At 45.3% G+C, this 9,254-nt stretch overlaps 1 pseudogene across 1 annotated transcript; it reads right to left on the bottom strand.

Annotated features, from left to right (window-relative positions):
- Positions 1–5,487: 5,487 nt before the first annotated feature.
- On the bottom strand, positions 5,488–8,710 carry LOC309664214 (WW domain-containing adapter protein with coiled-coil pseudogene; annotated as a pseudogene). Its single transcript has one exon. The product of its transcript is annotated as a WW domain-containing adapter protein with coiled-coil pseudogene (transcript).
- Between the last annotated feature and the right edge of the window lie 544 nt (positions 8,711–9,254).

The raw sequence follows: 9,254 nt of genomic DNA, 5'->3' as shown, positions 1-9,254 counted from the left end.
GTAAGGACAGAAGTAAGGAACAAGAAGGCAGAAAATCTTCTTCTCTTTCCTTATGTTAAAGGGACTAAACATCCTAGAGCCCTGGTTTTTCTAGGTGTTAAAAGTCCACTACCCATGAGATGGATGTGCACCTTGACACAATGCCAAGAGTTTATCCACCAGTGTCCAATCCCCATTCAGACAAGCCCACTTCCATCTAAATCCTAGCCTGCAAGCCCTGCTTACGAGTTTGTTAATTTCCTGTCTGCATTACATACACTTGTTCTTTACGATCTAGGCTCATCGTTGCGTATGGCCCCATCTGCATGGGAATCATGGTAGCATTCCTTTTGCAAAACTTGTTTGATTATTATTTTCATATTGAGAATCCATGTCAGTCAGTTTACCACTATCAAAATGATATGAAAGAGTATTCGTGTTTTGTGTTGTGAGAAGAGAGGACTGTTAGGAAACTTGTCAAGGGAGATGAAGGCTGAAAACCTCAGAGGATGGCAACCAAATCTCTTGGGAGACGAGATTCTCTCACTGCTGTAGCTGCAGTAGAACTCCAACTGATTGTGGGGTGTTGGGGAAGGAAACAGAGGTTTAGAAGGACTGTTCCACAGTGTGAAAAAGACTCCTGTTGGTGTTTAAGAAGTTCCTTGCCCCTTGTCAGGAAAAACTGACTCAGAAGAAGATGAGAAGATAAGGTGAGAATATTTCAAGCAACATCATGGTGAAACTTTATATCTAAAGAAACTTTAGACATAAAGTTTCTAAATGAACTTTATATCTAAAGAAACTCCTGTCGGGGACTGAAAAAAATAAACAGTTTGGGAATATCGCTCAGTACTGGAGCTTTTACAATGAAGGAGAACTCATATGATTTTCAACCAATAACTTCATACTAGAGGGATGGTGAGGCAAAATATTGTACCCAGGCACTCGAGAAAGGCAGGCTTCCTTGTTGCTTCCTCCCTTTGTTCAGTCATTCAACCAATTATTTACAAGATTCTCACTCATAATTCTGATACAGTATTTGAAGGACTCTTCTCAAGGCCACTGATACAAAAATTGCACTGTGCAAAAATTAGCCAGTCCCAATTCTGCAATCACTTTTGTAATACTTCAAAATCCTACACCCCAGGGACAGAGATAATCAAATTAGCCCAAATGCAATTTGGGTAGAGCAGTCATTGAAGGGAGTATCTAAAAGTCCTTTGGATCATGGTCTCTGACTATTCCTGCACAGAGGCTGCGGGCAGGCATTGACTACTGAGAAAAAACAACTCTGGACATGCATCACAAGCCTCAGAAGACAGTTCATCTTCCACTCAATCACGAAACGTTAAAGAAACAAAGAGATACCATGTTTGTGTCTTGTGGAGTTTTCAAGTCTGGGCACTTGGGAGGCGCTTAGTGCTGTTAGATGTGAGGGGTCTTCAGAGGCATCCTGTTGAGTGAGAAATGCTCTAATCTTGCAATTGACCAGAAAGAGGATCTGATGATTGAAGTTTCTTTGGGAAGTATTACAAAGTCAGGTCAGTAAGTTGATCCCGCTACTATTTTTGTTGTTGTTGTTGTTTTTAATGCCAACTGAAAGTCTGCAAGATATTACAAAAAAGGAGGGAGGGAAAGTAAATTTGTTCCCATACTACCTGCTGTGTTGAAATTGGCCCAGATTGTCCACTCTCTCTCAAAGTTATTTAAAAAAAAAAAAAAAACGTACAAAGGAAACACCTGTGAATCAACATTTATTGAAAAACCTCCATGTATTAAATACACTGAGAAAAAATATTCTAGTAGAGTAAATGCGTTTGGAAAAACTCTAGGAACGGAGTCAGGAGACAGTATCTTAAGAGTGTTTCCCAGGTCTGAATTCTTTGCTAGAATTGTTCTTTAACGGAAACTTCAGGCTTGCCAGGAGAAAGGACCTACTGTTTTTTGAAAGGCATAAACAAGAACCAAGGAACTGCAGTCCAAAGGGCATGAAAGCACTTGCCCCAATTTGAGGCTACTGTGCTTAGAGCGGAGCTCTCCAGAACTCTTTGTAGCTAAGTGCATGGGTTTCACGTGTGCAATAGAAAAATCACAAGTGCACATCTCACAAGAGCTGGTTTTAAGAAGAGACCAGCACAAAAGTTCCCAGCGAGGAGCGTCGCCAGAGACGCTCCGCAGCGTGCCTGACACTCCACCACTCTCCTCTCTGGCAGAGAGCTGCAGGACCAGATGCCCGCGTGCCCCGCGCCTGCACGCCTGCGCACGCCCACTGGGGCGGGGCTCTCGGGCACGCGGACCGCCGTCCTCCAACAGCTCCTGGCGTCTGTTGGGGCAGTTGGCTCGGCTCCGGAAGACAGGAGCGCATGCGCGAGCGCGGAGGGTGGGGCCCCAACGGCCGTCTGGCGGGGGTGGGGCCTGTCATGGCGGCCTCGAGAGTCAATTCCAGGAACCCTGAGGTAAGGGGTACGGGGACTTTTCACCCCTCAGGTGTCACCGCTCTGCGCTGGTGTTCACCCTGTGGGTTATTTGTGCCCTTGTCCGTGTAAGGAGACTCCCCACAATGTGGATTCACGCCCCCATAGAGCTCGATTCCCTTGAGGGGTTTACCCCAGGGTTATTGGCACCGCTGGGGAGCCGGCTGCATGAAGGGTTCAGTGATTGCGGGGCCTACAATGGGGGGTAAATAGTGTGTGTGAGCTATTAAACAGGTGCCCAGGTGCCGTTCTAGGCTGCGCGTTCTGAAGAGTACAAAAGCTAGAGGGACGTTCTTGCGAGTTGAAAACCCTCATCTGGTTCCAAAGGTGTAGCTCAGGTGATTGGAAAATGAGTGAAGATCGAAGGAACACACTCATGGTTTCGCTAGTGTCTTCCTTCTTATCATAAAAACATCAATCACCACTTATGTTCAAACTGCATTCTTTTGTCAGTGATGGGAGCAACTTTGCTGAATGTGGTAATAAACATGTATTTGTAGTCTGATGTCAAATCATGATTGATTTGCAAGCATAGATGGGGTCTGTACATATTTAATTGGTTGGTGGGAATCTGATATGTAGTCAAATGTGTGGGTTGGTTTTGTCTGTGGATGTTTGTGTCTGAAGGGAGGTCATGCCTGTGTTTTTGTGAGAGTGTGTAAGAGTGAGTGTTGTACTTGGAGGGTGTTGAGATGTGACGCAGGCATACTCAAGGAGTTGGTGGTTAGGTGTTTGTAATTAGGTGTTTGGGGAATATGTTTACATGTGTTTTTTTCACCCATGAATTTGGGGATTTATGTGTTTCTAATGGTGGATTTGGAAGGATTATCTGCATATGCATAAGGGCAATGTCAGGAAAAGTAGTGGTGTATATTACTTTGGGTGTCCAGTCTGTTTATTTTGTATATTTGGGGAATGTAGGATGATCATTTGTGTATTCAGGGCATGTTGTATGGTTATGGGGTGTTTGTGTGTGTGCATTTTCAGGAGCCGTCTACTATATTTGGATGTGTAGAGGGCAAGTCAGTGACTATTTTCTGGGACTGGTGGATGTTGTATATGTAGGTATGTTGTGTTTGTATGATTCTGTATTCTGCAAGATGGCAGAGTTAATTCTGTGTGAGAGGTTGGGAATGTGGGGTTATGTATATGCCAGTAGTGTGGTACTGTATGTGTATTTGGAACAAAGGGCATATAGGATGATATTATTGCATATTTGCAGTGTTCTGGGTAATTGTGGTTGCATTTGGGACTTGTGGAGAGTTATGTGTTAAATGAGTTTGTGTGTGTATTCAAGGGGCATGGCCACTTGGAGGAATGTTTGCTGAGGCTGTGCATTTGTAATTTTCAGTAGGAGCCTCTGAAGCTTATGTATTTTGGGAAGTGAGTATATGTGTATCTGATAAAGAGGTGGGGTTCTATGTCTCTACAGGGAAGTTGGACAATTGCATTTCTATGTATTAGAAATATGTGATATGGGTATTTGTTAGTACTTGCATATGTGTGAGCTGGCTCCTAATAGCTAGGGATAATTTGATATATGGAAGTTGTTTCATAAATGGTTTGCTGGAGACACTTCCATGTATCTTACTTGTGTATTCTAATCTGTGTGTGTGTCCATCATCAGGTTCATGCATTATCAAAGATTGTTCATAAGGTATGGAGTTGTTAGGAGTATTCAAAGTGTATTTCTTTGGAGAATGCTAGGGTGTTTATACATGTGTTTGGTAGGAGTAAGAGGTGGTCTGTCTATATATTCGGGGTGAGGGTAGAAATATATATATATATAAACACCCCCACACACATATACAGTTTATATGTTGGGGTAGTGGTGGGGAGCTTGTATTCTGGAGAGGTAGCATAATGTATAGTGTTTGGGAGGGGATCTGTATGTTCAGGGCTTGGGAATATTTGCATGTGTGTGTCCATAGGTGTGTGAGAATTGTGTATGTATATTAGTAAGACTGCAGAGGTTGTCGGTGTTTTTCTGTTTTGAGTGTGTCTGAGCATTTGGGGGGTATACTCATGAGGAGTTTGTGGGTGTGTGTATTTGTGATTTGTGAGTATATCAGGAGGCTTAGAGTCCTCTATGTGTCTATTTCAAAATGTAATGCCTGAAGAAATTAGTGGTGTTGCCTGTTTGTGTGTTCTCAGTATTAGTGAGGTGGACTTATATGTACAGTTGACCCTTGAACACCACACGTTTGAACCACACGGGTCCACTTCTATTGGATTTTTTTTCCAGTAAATACTACAGGACTACTACACGATCCATGGATGCAGAACCACTGCATGGAGGGTTGGTGCCCTAACCCCCAAGTTGTTCAAGGGTCAGCTGTATTTGATAAGAATAGGTTATTTGTGGCTGTGTGTGTTTTTGAGTTCCTGGGGCTTCTGGGGTATGTACTCTGGGGGATGTGAGAGTTTAGTTTGTGTGTTTGGAAACCAGTAGACGGTGTAGGTTATGTGTGTGTGCAGGAATCCTGGAGTATATGTATTTTAGGGCTGTGGGATTGCATATGGGTCTTTTTTGGGTTGCCCATGAGACAGTTGTGTACTTGGTGAGCCTGTGTGTTTAGGTACTCAGTGTGTACATCTGGATGGCATATTGGTTGCACATGTTTGTTTTCAGGCCCATGTTGTGTGTGTATATATAGTTGTGAGAGTGGAATGTGAATATTCAGGGTGAGTAAGGTTTTGTCTGTAAAAATTTAGGTAGTAAGAGGTAGGCTGTTTGTGTATTTATTCAGGGTGAGGGTAGAAATGTACGTGCGTGTTTAGGATATATATATATATATGTATATGTACAAACACATATGTGTATGTGGTATCCTTTTGGTTATATATCTGTGATGGGAGTTGAGGGTTCTACTTGGGGTGTAAGTGGATTGTGTGCACAAATTCATAGGAAAAGGTACGGGATGTGCTGGAACTGGTTCATACTATCCTGGGATAGTCAATGGTGCATATCTCTTCCCAGCTCTGTGTTCAGTGATGTCAGGTGGGTAGCTTGAAATTGGTCATGCTGGGAATATTTTTTTAACATGTTTATTATAACAGATACAATTCACATCTGACTAGCTGTTTCCTCTTCCCTCCCAACCATGTTCATTGGGCCATTTCCTTATATTTGAGCCATCAATGTACTTTCAGCACACATGCCCAGCAGTACTTTTAAGTCCATTCTTACAGGGTGCCAATGGATTTCAATAATTTACACAAACAAGTGGGTTATGCTCAATCACTGCACTTTTAAGCTACTGTACACAGGAATGAAAAGGTTATAGAAAAGTGCCATAGCAACAGTGCCTTAAGAAAGGAGGAAAAGAGGAGCCTTAAAAAATGGATAAAATCAGATCAAGGATTTCAGAGGGAAATGGAACACACGGGAAATGAAAAACATTTCTCTGCAAAAGAAATGGAGAAGCACTGCTCTTGATCAGGTGCAAGTGTGGAAACGGTTGTTTCATGGTATTTTGTACACTGCCCATATGGTTCAAAATTGTATCCTTAGACACAGATCGCCTGGCACTTGCACTGAATTTTTTGAAAATGCAAGATTTCTGAATGATAAATTAACCCCCCAAATTTTTCTTTAAAAAAGCTAATTTTGCAGACAGGTTTACATGTAAAAGGCTAGGTATTTAGCCACCTCAGCATTGATTAGTTTTGGATGTCTAAGCTCTGTTACACATGGCTTCCCATGGCTTCACTCTACAAAACATATTTACAACGTGAAGAGTACATCTACAAGAAATCTACATTTCAAGGGTTTTACAAATCAATCTTGTATCTTTCCCCTGAATTGAATCTCACAGACCCCCACCCCTTGTCATTTCCTTTGCCCAGCTTAAGGGTCCAAAGTCTACTTAAATGCAGCTCAAAAATGTTAAGACTGGGCAACAGATTTACAGTTCTGTTCTCAACACCATGTGCAATTATTCACATCTTCACAGCATGAAGGAATTCTGATTTTTTAGCTTTTCGAGTTCCTTAATTTGTTGTCTCAAAAATAGTATCCTTTGCTCTCTCAAAGTTGCTTGAATTTCACATACTCGGACTAAAGATCTTAAATTTTTTCATTCAGTACAAATTTCTGACATATGAACGCTTCCCATGTTATGGGCTTCCTCTCGCAATCTCGATGCCTGCTTCTCTGCATGATCTGCAGGCCATCCTTGAACATGTTTGATGCGATTTTCATTGAAGTGTGCTGCTAGCGTAGGTGTTAATGAACACGTAGGACGGGCAGATGAATTCTGTGGTACAACTGTTGCATTTGATGCATTACTACTAGAAGTATGATTTGGACCAGGTGACGGACTTCTCTGGCTATTTGAGCGCTGAAGACTTTGAGGAGAGACAGGTTCATGACCTTGCTGCTTGTCAGCAGTTACAGGCTGCTGTGTGGCTGATTGTGAAACTGGTCCTTGCTTAACTACCGGAGTACTAACCTTTGGCTGTGATGCAACAGGAGGAGTACTAGCCAAAGGCTTGACAGGGACTGCGTTCGTCTGAGGTGTGCTTATTCTCGGAGACACGTACGATCTCGGGGATGATGCGTCAGACGTCAAAGACATCGGAGACTGATTAGACGGCTGGGCTTGTGTAGAGAGCTGAGCAGCTTGAGAAATCAGAGAAGTTATGTTGAAAGCAGATGGTCCAGCAGTAAGAAACTTATGAATTGTAGACTGCAATGAGGCTTGGGTCACAGCTGCTGTAAGAACTTCATTTATCTTGGATATGTCCACATTAGAATTATTGAGTTGCAGCGTGGCTTGCAAAGCAGGAAGCAACTGTCTGAGCAGATTTGGGTCCTGCAGTAATGGAGGTATTGGTGACTGTGGGACAGGAGAGACAGGCATTGCTGAAGCAGAGGCTGGAGGGGCAGGCGTGGGGTTCAGTCCAGAGGCAGAAGACGTGGAAGGAGTTGTGCAAGAGTGTGACACCGATTTGTCTCCTGATGTAGATTCTTTTCTTTCTGTCTTCTGTGCAGGGACAGAAGATGTGGGTGTAGGCAGTTTTGAGAGAGCAGATGCTCCGTTAGCATCGAATGATCTCTTTGGCTGGTGATCAGACTGCGGCGTGAATGGACTACAAGGCACAGAGCCTGGGGCAGCAGCTGGAGGGACCACTGGTTTGATGGGGTGCTGGGCTGGCGCAGAGCTACTCTGAGTCTCTGCTCTTGGCAGTCTGTAGTCTCTGTCATTGTGTCTGCTTGTCTGAGACAAAATATTCTGTGGGAGCAAACTACTGGCATCACTGGAATGCTTGTCTTCCATTCCACTGGCAAACCCACTAGTGGCTGTTGCTTGCATCACCTCTCTTCTGTAATCCCTATCTTTTGGGAAGCTATTAACTGCCATCTTGTTTGCTTCTTTTTGTCTCTGTTCTCTTTCAAGCCACTCTTTTGGTTTTTCCCACTGTGAAACTTCTGTTCGACAATTGTAGTAGTATTTCTTCCCAGAGGAGCTAATATGCTCAGACCAGTCGTCGGCAGAATCATAAGGTGCATCTGAAGTTTTGCTTGGATTATTGCTTGGATTAGAAGAATGTGAATTTGAACTATGAAGAGCACTGTGGTTGTGTGAATTTTCTTGGGGAGAGTAACTGGTCCCACCATCCCTCTCTCTAACTCTGTGCATATGCACATTTTTGGCCTTACTGTGACCTGTGCTGTCACTGTATTTGTTTTCAGGACTATCAGATCTCCGCAACATTTTATTTGGTGGTGAAGGATCTGCGGCGTCTCGCATTTTTTCATGTCTGTGATCACCGCTACTGGGGTGACTCTTCGATGAATACTTAAGTGCCTGGTAGGCTGCGCGTCCCCCCGCCGGTCGTGACAGCCATCACTGAGTCTCTGCTGTTTCCTCGCATACATTACCATCAATGCCCGGCCTGTGAGCGTGTGTCGGGGACGGGGAGCGGCCGCGGAGCCGGGCGGCGGGCGGGCGCGCAGGCGGCGGGCGGCGCAGGGCCCGGCGCGCCCTCGGCGACGCTCAGCACCTCCCCGTCACTGGTGCCGGCGCTCCCGGGCCATCCCCTCCTTCCGCACCACGCTCACGCTCGGCTCGGCTCGGCTCGGCTCAGGCCGGGCAGCGGCGAACCGGGGGAGGGGGCACCAAGACGCGTCCGGCTCGGCCCCGCGCGCAGCGACTGCCTCCTCCGCCTTCGCCTCCTCCCGCTCCGCCGCCGCCTCGCCTCCTCCCCCCGCCGCCGCCGCCGGGTCCTCCTCCTCCTCCGCCGCCTCGTCCTCCTCCCATGCTGGGAATATTTATACCACGTAGATAGCACAGGTGAAGTCTTTCCCACCTTTCTCGGAGAGTTTTTTAGCACTTACCAGCACACCACTGATGTGCGTGTTTGGATGTATGTATGTATGAAGCAAGAATATTTGGGCATCGGTGGGTACGTATGGGACACCCATGTGAATTGTGAGTGGGGCATCTGGGGCTATGGGCCCCTGTATATGTGCATTGACCCTGGTAATCGTGAATCATTGCATTGCTCCTATCAGGTTGGTCTGTTCTTTAGGGCCAAAGAATCCCCATAAATGTTGTTGATTCCCAGTAGAAATCATGCAGATGGATACAGGGGTGTCTGTACCTTAGGCAGGTGGACACTCCTTCAGCATTTGTGTGGTCCTAGCATCTGGGTCCCTAGAAGGGGGGGCCTGGTGGACAGATGGCCATGCAGAGCAGAACCTTCACAGGTGTGTTGTTGGCGTGACAGGCAGCAGTCAGAAAGTCACGGGGCTTCCTGGATAGGAGGTCAGATGACCAAGGGCTCTCCCAGGAA

The sequence above is a fragment of the Balaenoptera physalus genome (genome assembly GCF_965194825.1).
Source record: "Balaenoptera physalus genome assembly, chromosome: 7".
Classification (NCBI taxonomy): Eukaryota; Metazoa; Chordata; class Mammalia; order Artiodactyla; family Balaenopteridae; genus Balaenoptera; species Balaenoptera physalus.
The sequence above is the reverse complement of the archived record's forward strand: the minus strand, read 5'-3'. Positions and strand labels throughout refer to the sequence as shown.